The 10,724-nt window shown below is 45.6% G+C and overlaps 1 protein-coding gene across 1 annotated transcript in view; it reads right to left on the minus strand.

The window, feature by feature from the left end:
- CCBE1 (collagen and calcium binding EGF domains 1) overlaps positions 1–10,724 on the minus strand; it is a 164,887-nt gene that overhangs the window by 147,074 nt on the left and 7,089 nt on the right. The window lies entirely within an intron of this gene.

Consider the following 10,724-nt stretch of genomic DNA (forward strand, 5'->3'; position numbering starts at 1 on the left):
GGTCCCAATACGGACCCCTGAGGGACACCACTTGTCACTGATCTCCATCCGGACACTGAGCCGTTGACCACTACTGTCTGGATACGACCATCCAGCCAATTCCTTATCCACCAAATTGCCCATCCATCAAATCCATACCTCTCCAATTAAGAGAGAAGGATGTTGTGGGGGACCATGACAAAGGCCGTACAGAAGTCCAGATAGATGACATCCATAGCTCTTCCCTTGTCCACTGATGAAGCCATCATAGAAGGCTGGTTGGTCAGGTAAGATTTGCCCTTGGTGAAGCCGTGCTGGCTGTCTCGAATCACCTCCCTGTCCTCCATGTGCCTTTTAGCGTAGCTTCCAGGAGGATCTGTTCCATGATCTTCCCGGGCACAGAGATGAGGCTGACAGGTCGGTAGTTCCCAGGGTCCTCCTTTCTACCCTTTTTAAAAAGGGGTGCCATAAGGGTGTGCAATAAGGAGTTTTAAACAATAAGGAGTTTTAATCATTCTTCAGCTCTAAAATACCATTCAAGGACTAAGCAATGGAGTCCTGGTGTAGCAGGGAAAAAAACCCAGGACTTCCACAGTTTACAGGCAAGGGAACTGTATCACAGAAATTGTGCAATTCCTGAGAAACGTTAGTCTTGCCCTTAGACATCTTGAGTTTGAATGCACTTTGCTATAAATATAACAACAATACCCCGCAATCCTATTAGAGGCCAGAAGTACTTAGACTCTCAAGCCCCCAAAACAACCAGGTCATTGTAGTCATCAGATGCTTTAAAAGACGTATATTTTTAGATTTAGAGACTGCTAAAGCAGGTACCCAGATGTGTCCAGTAGGTGTCATTTTTGTCCACTCTTGCTTTCTTTACTGAAGGTTAATGAGAGTAGCAAGAAAGCATTTTCCTTGGAAAGTCAGAGGCATCATTGCTTTCCTATGGAAATGGATGGTATTTGGGAGAGGAAATGGTGGCATGTGCAGAAATGATGGGTTTGATCAGAAATCTCTCCAAGCTGAACAGAAATGCTCAGGATCAGTTCAGTGCCTGGTCATTTCTGGACTGAACTAAGGCCTGGGCAGGCAGGTCCAGATTTTGCTCAAAATCCAGTTCTGCAGGGTTTGGCACTCTGAAATACGGACTCTCCTCATCATACATGATCCTGTCCTTTCCACCTCTACATATCCTCGGCCATGTTAAGTCGCAGCAAACCCACTTGGTACCTTGCCCTGTACTGCTGGAGGTATGAGACACACACAGTCCACCCACGGGCACTTCTGGTGAACAATTTCTTTCCTCCTCGCCCTGCTACACAGAAAACCAGGAAGCACTGAAAGATAAACTTCTTCCACAGAGGAAAGTTAGGCCATGTCTGCTGGGATCAGAGTAAAACCAGCCAGGGATGCTGTCCAGTCTGGTAAATATGCCATTTCTGCATCGCACAAACCTCTGGAGCAGGACTGCAAGCATCTACCACCTGCACAAGCCAACACTATGTCAACAGCCCTGAGAAGCAAAATCTGGCATGGCTCACTGTGCCCAAGTGTAAGACATTTTATTAATTTTATAAAATTTTTGATAGTTTTTATTAATTGTCCCCTTTGTCCCAGTACAGGGAACTTCCACCCCACAGGAGCAGGAACTGAAGGAAACCTATGCTTCCCCAGGGACAGTTCAGAGCAAAGCCTGGCATCAGTTGACATCAAAACATTTTAGACTGAGAAACCACACTTAGGTTTGAGGTGCTGGAGCTCCAGCCAGACACGAGTTTCCTTTTGCCAGTTTGGCTGACGCGGTGGTAACATCTGCCAGAGGGACATGGCAGTGAGCAGAGGAGCCCTTGCTGCTCCCTGATCCCGGGGAGAGGATCCCGGCCCAGAGGGCCCCGAGGGAGAAGATACACAGGCACATGCTAATGGACACCCACACGCACAAGAACTTCTTGCTGGTTTCCCACGAGGCTCACAGGTGGCATGAAGCCCAGATGCAAAATTAAATCAGTACCAGCAGCAGAGCTGCAGCCGGCTGTGCAGATGCCAGGGGAGATGCACCCGTTTGCTTCACGTGGGCAGCTGGGGCCAGAGCTGGGGTCTTGGCTGTCACATGGACCCTGCCAATGCACAGGTGCCATGGATGTTCCTCCTCTTGGTCCCTGGTGTGCTTTGAACAGCACAGCTATGGAAACTTCACCCTGCTGCTGTATATTCACAATGACCCAAAAAAGGCCATTTTGCATCCACCATCCTTCCTACCCAGCACTCTGGTGAAGTCGGAAAATTCATTCCTAACCAAGCGAGCTGCAAACTACAACCACACATCTAAAATTACCACTCAGGCACCTTCATGATGTTGAAGCAGAACTTGCAGCAGCGTTGCTTTCATGCAAAACAGAAACAGCCCCCACAGCTGTCTCCAGCTCCTCCTCAAAGATATGGCATCAGAAGAAAAAATTTCATTTGATATTCCCAAAAAAACTGAAATTATTTTTGTTACTAAATACTATCTGCCTAAAGTGAACCCCCTCTTCCATGAACCCACATTGGCAATGAGGCATCAGTGCCATCAGTACCAGGCTCCAGAGAGGGACGTGCAAACCACAAATGTGCTGGGCTGCTCCCAGCCCTGCCCCGGCATGCCTGGGACTGAGGGCTAGAGACTTGGGGAGCAGTCAGAAAATATCATTTTGATAGACTTAACTAGTTTCTCTGGCCAAGAACTATCTCTAAACACATCATTCTATTCTAAAATCAGTTTTTCAACTCCAAATAATTAGAGGCTGGTTTTGCTTCTTTCTGCTCTTGCAGAGATGACTTGCAGCTGTTTGCAAACAGCTGATAGGAATTTTTGGTCGCCTGTCTAATAGCACAGTATTGTGCCTGCCTCCAAACTGGAGGAATTTATGCTACAGTGTGAATTTCAAACACGTAATAGCAAATTATCTATCAGGAAATATTTCTGTGCATGGGTGAGCTGTGTCTGAAGGCCTCACACAGTAACACTGGAACTCAAGTTTTGCAGGGTGGGATCCAGCCCCTCACGTCATGTTGAATGGACTCCAAGAAACATGCTAAGTTTCTGAAGGAACCTGCTGCTTTCTCGTAACTGGCTCATAGGCCCTTTCTTCCAGAGCACTATTTCTCTCGGTAACTGCCATTAAGTGAAAGCGTGGACCCTGAGGCTGGCATACGGCATCTCACCTTCAGATGATCATTGCTTCTTAACCAGCCAGCAACGATAAAGCAAGGTAAGAAGGACTTAGACAAATCCAGGTAAATGCAAGTGCTCCTTTTCAGCAGCTCATTCGGTCACATAAACTCCTGTCAGCCACACAGATGAAGGTCTTTTTAAGCAGACAATACTGATCTTTGATTACACCGCATAATAATGATGGCAAGGAACTGCTCAGCCCACTTTGCCCAGAGGGATCTGTTACTGTAGCCGGTCAGAGAAAATAGCTTTATCACCACAATCAGCCAGGGCTGAACTACAAGGTGAAGAAAAACTCAGACATCAACAACCACATTTAAATAAAAAAGATAGCCGCAATGAGAAAACGTCAAGGTGAGGTCTGAGTTTTTTCACAAAATTATAAATAGAAACGATTAGTGTACTGGGCTTTGGGGACCTTTCAATATATGCAGTTACAGAAGCGTGACAAAAACAGGGTGATGGATTTCAGTGTGCTCTGAAGCAGGGACTTTTTCAGGATTAAGCCTTTCAACCAGCAAGTAATGTCTGAAAGGCTTGTCACAGAGTTCAAGAATTTAGATATTTATTTTCTCCCAGCCTTGAAAGAGCGTGCTTTTTTGTGGTTTTCGAATCAGTAACTTAGGGTTTGGTTTGTAAAATGAGGGTGACTGGATACATGACCTGAGCAAAACTGGATAATGGATGGGAATTTTACTGGGCTGAGGGCTGCTTCTGCAGATGACTCACTGCTCTGCTGGGTGACTTCTGGGTGGCGTGACGTGCTCACTCATGCGGAGCAATAAATTAACCCTCTGTTGACATGATGCAATACCCATTTTCTAGAAGGTTTCACAGTCTCCCCTTCAATTATCTCCTGCAAAGCCTTCATTTTCACAGGATTTTCTGAATGCTTGGGCTTTGGTTCCATTAGTTTTCCTCCCTGCAGAACAGCTCTGTGTTTCCACTCCAAGAGCACCAGAACAGCTGTTTCCCAGAAATTAGCCTGGGAAAAGCTTCGGTAACAGCTTCCTGCACTGAGCTCCACACATCACCCACAGGTTTTGCTTTATCAGCTGTAAGACAATAAGAGACCATTCAGGTTTTTAGGTTCTTGTTACTGCTTCCACGGCCACTTATCTCCAGCACATGGAAATGTCATAATTTTATCCTTTACCATCTCCTGTATTTTCCTCTTCACTCCTTGTCCTTTCCTCCTTCATCCCAAAGCAGCTTCAAAGGCTCTGGAAACTTCAAAACTTCCACTCCCCCAGACTGCCCCCTTCTTCCATTGCATCTTTCACACCTAAGTCCCCAGCACATCTGGACGGGCAGCATAGCACTGGAGATGCAGCATGGCATAATCATGGGTTCCTCAGGATTGAACTGAAGAACATCCTCAGTGAGCACCTGTTCTCCATTTCTTTTGAGAGCTGGAAAGGCGTTTTGGAGGACTACGCTCCAATAAAAGAGACCTTGTCTCCCTTCTTCCATTTGGAGACTATGAAGGTGTCTAAACGAAGGCTGTGTTTGGAAACTTGTTGCATAGACGTCACATTTGTCTGTGTGAAGTCTGGGCATCGTCCTCTGAAAATCAAGCTGTTTTCTGTCTCTTGTTCATTCCCCTTTTTTTAAATAAATCTTTTTATGTAAGCATGACTGATCATTATTCTGGCCTTGCTAATACAAGGAAGTAAATTGGTAAAATGAGTTTTGCCATGCAGAGGACAAAATAGTATTTTAAAGCAGTTTTCAAAGCGCTCTTTACTGCCATGGATTAAACCGTTGAATAGGGTGTCCACAATCATGAGGGTGTCTTATTCAAACACAGGGTCAAACATGGACCGTGTGTCATTTCAGGTCCTCTTTGAGCAAACCTGAATATCAGGCTTTTCAGGCCACCTCAGTGAGCAATTAAATGAAATTCTGCCAAGAACTGTCATCTGCAGGTTCCCTCATCCTGGGGCACAGTGCAAACATTTTTTGCAGATAACTGAGCCGTCCTACAATGCAAAATGCTGAGGTTTAATAAGGTGGTACATAAATATGTCTTCTTCCAAAAAAAGAAAAAACAAGATAAAGAAAATAAAAATAAAAAGAGAAAGAGAAAAGGAAGAAAGAAGGGGGAAAAAAGGAAGAACAGAAGAAATCAAACCAGCCCTCTAGTGAAGTCTGTTGATTGGGAGCTCTCAAAACTGCAACACAGGGAGTCAGGCACCACTGAGAGTTCCTGTGATTATTTCACTTTCCTGTGGGTCAGAAACTTTCACCAACATGTGGTGGGTGGCAGAAGCCACGCGGAGGGGGGATCCGGTTCTCTGAGCAACCGGCAGTGGTTAGCAACCCACTCCTCCAAGCACACACCCACACAGACGTGGAGCAGCGGTAGCACCTTTTAGTGCATCTTCAATCCAATACCCATCGTTCCTAAAATCAGGATGGGGATTTGAGGGCTCTGCAAGCCAAGCTAATGGCAGAGGAGGAGGAGATGTTGCAAGAGGGGCAGGTCTCTGCCTGTGCTGCTGTGGTTATGCAGGTGACCCACCGGGGCAGCTCTTCGAGGATATGCGGCAATAATTTAAGTTAAAAGGCCATTATTAAGGGAAGGGGTAGCATTCAATTGATGCAAGTGTTAAATTGGGTAATTAGGTTTGTTAAATTGAGGCAACAGACAGGAAGATGGTGTATCCCATCGCCTGCTTACACACGCTTATCCCAGTGCCATGAGCCCGGCTCAGTCCCCAGATCTGGGGGCCCTAGAAAAGAACTTAGGGAAGGGGTAAAATGATTTGTTTGATGATTAGCTCCTTCCCTGGGTGGCCTCTCCTTCAATCTTTGTCCTCTGCACAAATAGCTTGAAAAACAGCAACAACTTCCATATAGTTTTTGTACAATAAGTGTCAAAGGAATAAAGGAAAGACAAAATATTACCTATTGGGGATTTCCACTGAGAGGCTGCGGTTAGGCTAAACCTCCATGACACAATGGAGAGTAGAAAAGATCAACAGTAAGCAAAGAGTGACCTTCCAGCACGCTATCTAGCAATTTAATCATGAGCAGAGCATCTGACCCCACAAGAAGTGGCTACTTCTCTAGTCTCTATAGGAGGGAGAGAGGCAAATACACTGATTCCCATGAGGCGTTCTTGGAGGGTTTTTTTGCTTTTTCCCTTTATTTTCCCACTTTTCGCATTTTCAGTCTCCTTGAGAACATAGTTTAATGGTCTTAGCTGAGTGCAGCTTTTCCCATGATCCTGTTCATCACTATGCTTCATCACCTGGAAATAACTAAAAATTGTCACTGCTCTAAAACTTCTACACTTTATCCTTTTAAAAGGACCCCTTCTCCCTACCCCTAACATTGTCAACATCTGCGATATCCTGGGCTAGTCAACACCTAGAAGCAAGGATTCCTGATAATTCTCTGATAAACAATCAGAAACACTATAAAAATGGATTGTAGAGAGGCCTCTTACCCTGTTCTCTATACCAGAGATTACTGAACTGGGGAAACATCAATTAAGGCTAAAGCAAAGATGCATAAAGATAAATAGATTTTAATCACGCTGGCTATTGGCTGAAGCACATTTTAAACATGTAATTTAAAGTTGTTCCATTTCCTCTGCTTCAGTACATATAAGATGTATATAGCCCGTAATTACATAGACAAGTTTTGATGACTGCTTCCTCTTCTGCACAAAGGTTTTTCTCAGTTTTGTTCTTAAACAGACTCACCCACCAAATGATTTTTCTAAGCCGATAGGCATAAACTAAAAAGACAACCAGACATCCTTAAGAGACACAACAGACTTGCCCTGGGTTTATTTCTGTGAATGTGTCTCATCATTCCTGGATTTCTGAAGTTTACTGCAGTTATCTAGCTCACGTGTTTTACAAATGATCCAAATAAAGAATGAGTCAGATTGGCAGAGCTAGCAGAAAAATGATTAGATGATGATTTAAAGCTATGATAACCAGCGTGCCGGTCGGTAACTCCCACGCAGAATTTAGCCACACTGCCAAAGAACAGTGTCCAAGTCAAAAGAGTTCAGAAGAAAACTTATTCTTGTAGGATTAAATATAATTAATTATATATAATATTTATATCATATATAATATCTTACATTATATTAATTATATTTATATTTAAATATAAGTAATTATATTTCATATGTAGCCCTCAAATGTATCTTCTGAATCAGGGAGTCCTTATTCTTGTAGATTGCCAGAAATTGGTAGAATAAAAGAAGGGAAAGATTACTTCATGCCCATCCTGTTCTCAGTAGTCCAAGCATCTTCTTTTTCAGGTGTCCCATAGGCACCATCACAGGCACATGCCTGAGCTGACCCTGCCTGGCAATGCTTAATGTGCTATGCTGATTCTCCTTCATGCCCAGAGCATGCGATCAAATACTTTACAACCACAGGAAAATGTACCAGTCCCACTATCCCAGAGAACACAGTGACTTTGATCCTCCACTCCAATAACATTCTTGCCAAGTAGTCCTTGACTCACATTGAGAATTTCCCTCCATCACATTTGCCACTGGGTGCGGCCATACACTGACTATTGGTGGGGATGGAAGAGCAGCCAGATGCATCCACCTGGAATGACCTTCGCTATTAAGAGAACAAGCATGAGAAAATCTCTCTCTTCATGGTCGAGCACGCAGCACTGCTTCAGCAGCAGGCTACCTTGAGTGCTCCCTCCAAAAAGCTCTGTTCTCCACCATGCCTTAGCAGCAAACCCCTGGGTGTGTAGAGGAGAAGTAAATAGAGGAAAAGAAATAGCAGGTAGAAAATATCTGTATGTACCACAACTGCAACTCTCACAAGTTCTGCTCTCTTATGAAACCTGTCCTTCTCTTTGCTCTACAAACAACACACCATGTTCTGCTCCTGGGAGAAGTCTGTAACCACCAAGGCCTCTATTATCATGGGAGGTCACAGAACAAGCTCCATCTCCTGGCTGCCAACTGCTTGATTTCTCAATTTGCATTTTTTTCCCATGCACGTAGAAGCTGAGTTTACAGCTTGTTGGATTTGTAAGGTCCTGTTCTGTTGGGAGGATATTAAAAGTAACTGAAAAAATGAAATATTCACATTAGAATGACTATAGGAAATCACGGTTAAGGATGCAATCTTTCTCTAGTAATGAATCCTCCAAATATACTAATGAAAGAGAACTAATACTGTTGCTTGAACGTTAGAAAGGAGGCTGTGACTCACAGGTTTTTGGCTTATAGGTCACTTTGTCTATGTGTCTGTGAAAGAATGTGATCTTCCTTTAACCTTTCATAAGCATCAAGTGAAACATGGTATTTTGGCAATTGCTCCAATTACCTGTATATGTCACATTTCCAACTATTTTATTATAAATTATCTATGTAAATTAGTAGTGTAATTTGATCACACATTATTAAAGTTAATAATAATACCAATCCAGAATCATGAACCAAAAACCCCATCTCAAATATCTTACAACCTAGGATAAATAGACTACTACAACAACAATAACAAAATGAAAAAGAAGAATAGTATGGTTACTTTTCACCAAGCCTGATTAAATTCTAGTTTTTTTCTGTAATTTAAGGATGTGGTTGGTTGGTAGGACATCATTTAGAAGGAAGAGACACACAGCTGTTCCAAACCCAGAAGCATCACAATTTAAAAAAAAAAGTGAAAGAAGGGAAAGCTGGGGACAGGGAAAAAAATAAAATCAGAAATGGGCATTGCAAAGAATATCATGGATAGATACAATGATTATCAGAGTTGCCAATACTAGATTCAGTGCATTGCTTACTGTACATGCTTTGCCATTTGGGAGATGAATTCATAAATAGGGATTCTGGAGATTCTCCCTCATCCCTTGGAGGTTTCCCAGAACTGCAGGTCCAACAGGTCATTGACTGACTGCCCTCGTGACTGTTTTCCCACCTATGGTACCAAGAATTTTTTTAACTGCGGTCTTTAAAAGCCTGACAAGGTATTTTACTTGTTGTTTTTGCGGGTATTGTCATTTTCTGCTTTTTGGCAATTGCTGAGATACCACAAAAAAGGTGGTTTTCATAGTGGTTTACTATGGTCTAAGATTTACTTTGACAAAGCATCCAAACTTCTGTGGGCTTCCCTGGTCCAAGCCTTCTGGGTTTTTAGACAACACCATCACTGCCAGATTTATTGCCCAAACAGAATTCTGTGAGTCTGTGAACCCCCGGGCTGGAGGCCCAGATGCCACCTTTGCTAGATATACGGTGACTTCTGCTTGATGTGGCCTCTCCTGGGCAGTGGAAACCTGAAGCTCAGGGGTGCAACGATTGCACCAACAGCCCTGAGGCCAACTGGTCCCACAGTCTTCACCCCTCCGTGACTCCCCAGCCTGCGTGATAGGTGGGACCTTCACCACCAGCTCGAGGAGGAGGAGGTGGTGGTGGCAACACCAGGTCTCCAGAAAAACTGGAGAATCCCATGAGAGGCTGGCAAGGGAAGGCCTGGGGCTGCAAGGGAAGCAGCCCCACGCTGCTCAACCCTTCCCAGCCCAGGGATGTCCCAGCACCCATAGCCACCAGGGACACCCCAAGGGGGTCACTTCGCACAGGGTCACCAAGATCACCCCAGTGGGTCATATCCCATGGGGTGACCAGCGTCACCTGAAGGGGTCACATGCCACAGGATCATAAGGGACATCCCAAAGGGGGTGTGTGTGTCCCATCCCATGGAGTCACCATGCTCACCTGAGGGAGTCACGTGCCATGGAGATGACATGGTCACCCCAAGAGGGTCACATCCCATGGTGTCACCAGGGACAGTCCAACAACCACAGGCTCAGCAGGGATGCCTGAGACAGGGGAGACAGCCAGCCAGCCACTCTCCTCCCAGCAGGAGGTGAACCCTACCAGTGGGGTGCAGACCACTAGCCCCCAAGGCACCCCTGCAGGGGTGGGTGGGGGCTCATGGGGCAGCCTGCTCCAGGTGCCCCCCAGCAGGGGCTGCTAGCTCTCTCCTCTTCCCTGCCATGCTCAGTGGCACCCTATAGCCCTCCTGGCATGGGATATCCCACCCTGCACCTGCTCGCTGGTGCACCTCCCGGGGCACCTGCTCCTTAGGGCACTCTGCTGGTTCCTCTGAGCGCTCAGGAGCACCTTCAGAGCACCTCCCTCTGACACCCCTGCCCGCAGCACTGGGGTCCAGACAGGGAAAGAACCCATAACACCTTATCAGCAAACCACCACACAGGCTCTTGACTAATTTGTCAGGGTCCTGTTGACTCCATGTTGCAAAACTGTCCCTGGCATCCCCCAGAGCTGCAGGGCAGCGGGCAGCAGCTGGCACCTGTCCAGGGAGGCTCCTCCACCGCTCACCCCATCCCCAGCCCTTTCGGAGGTCCTCTGTCGCCTTCTCAGCACAGCACTCCCCTCGCCTCTCCCTACCTGCCACCATGCTCTGCCACAACCACAGACACAGCCTGGTCACACCAGCCATGCCTTGCCATCTGACAATTAAATTGCCATTTGTTAAAAATAACAACAACAACAACACCCCCCCCCCCC

The sequence above is a fragment of the Pygoscelis adeliae genome, unplaced genomic scaffold (genome assembly GCF_000699105.1).
Source record: "Pygoscelis adeliae isolate BGI_AS28 unplaced genomic scaffold, ASM69910v1 Scaffold272, whole genome shotgun sequence".
Classification (NCBI taxonomy): Eukaryota; Metazoa; Chordata; class Aves; order Sphenisciformes; family Spheniscidae; genus Pygoscelis; species Pygoscelis adeliae.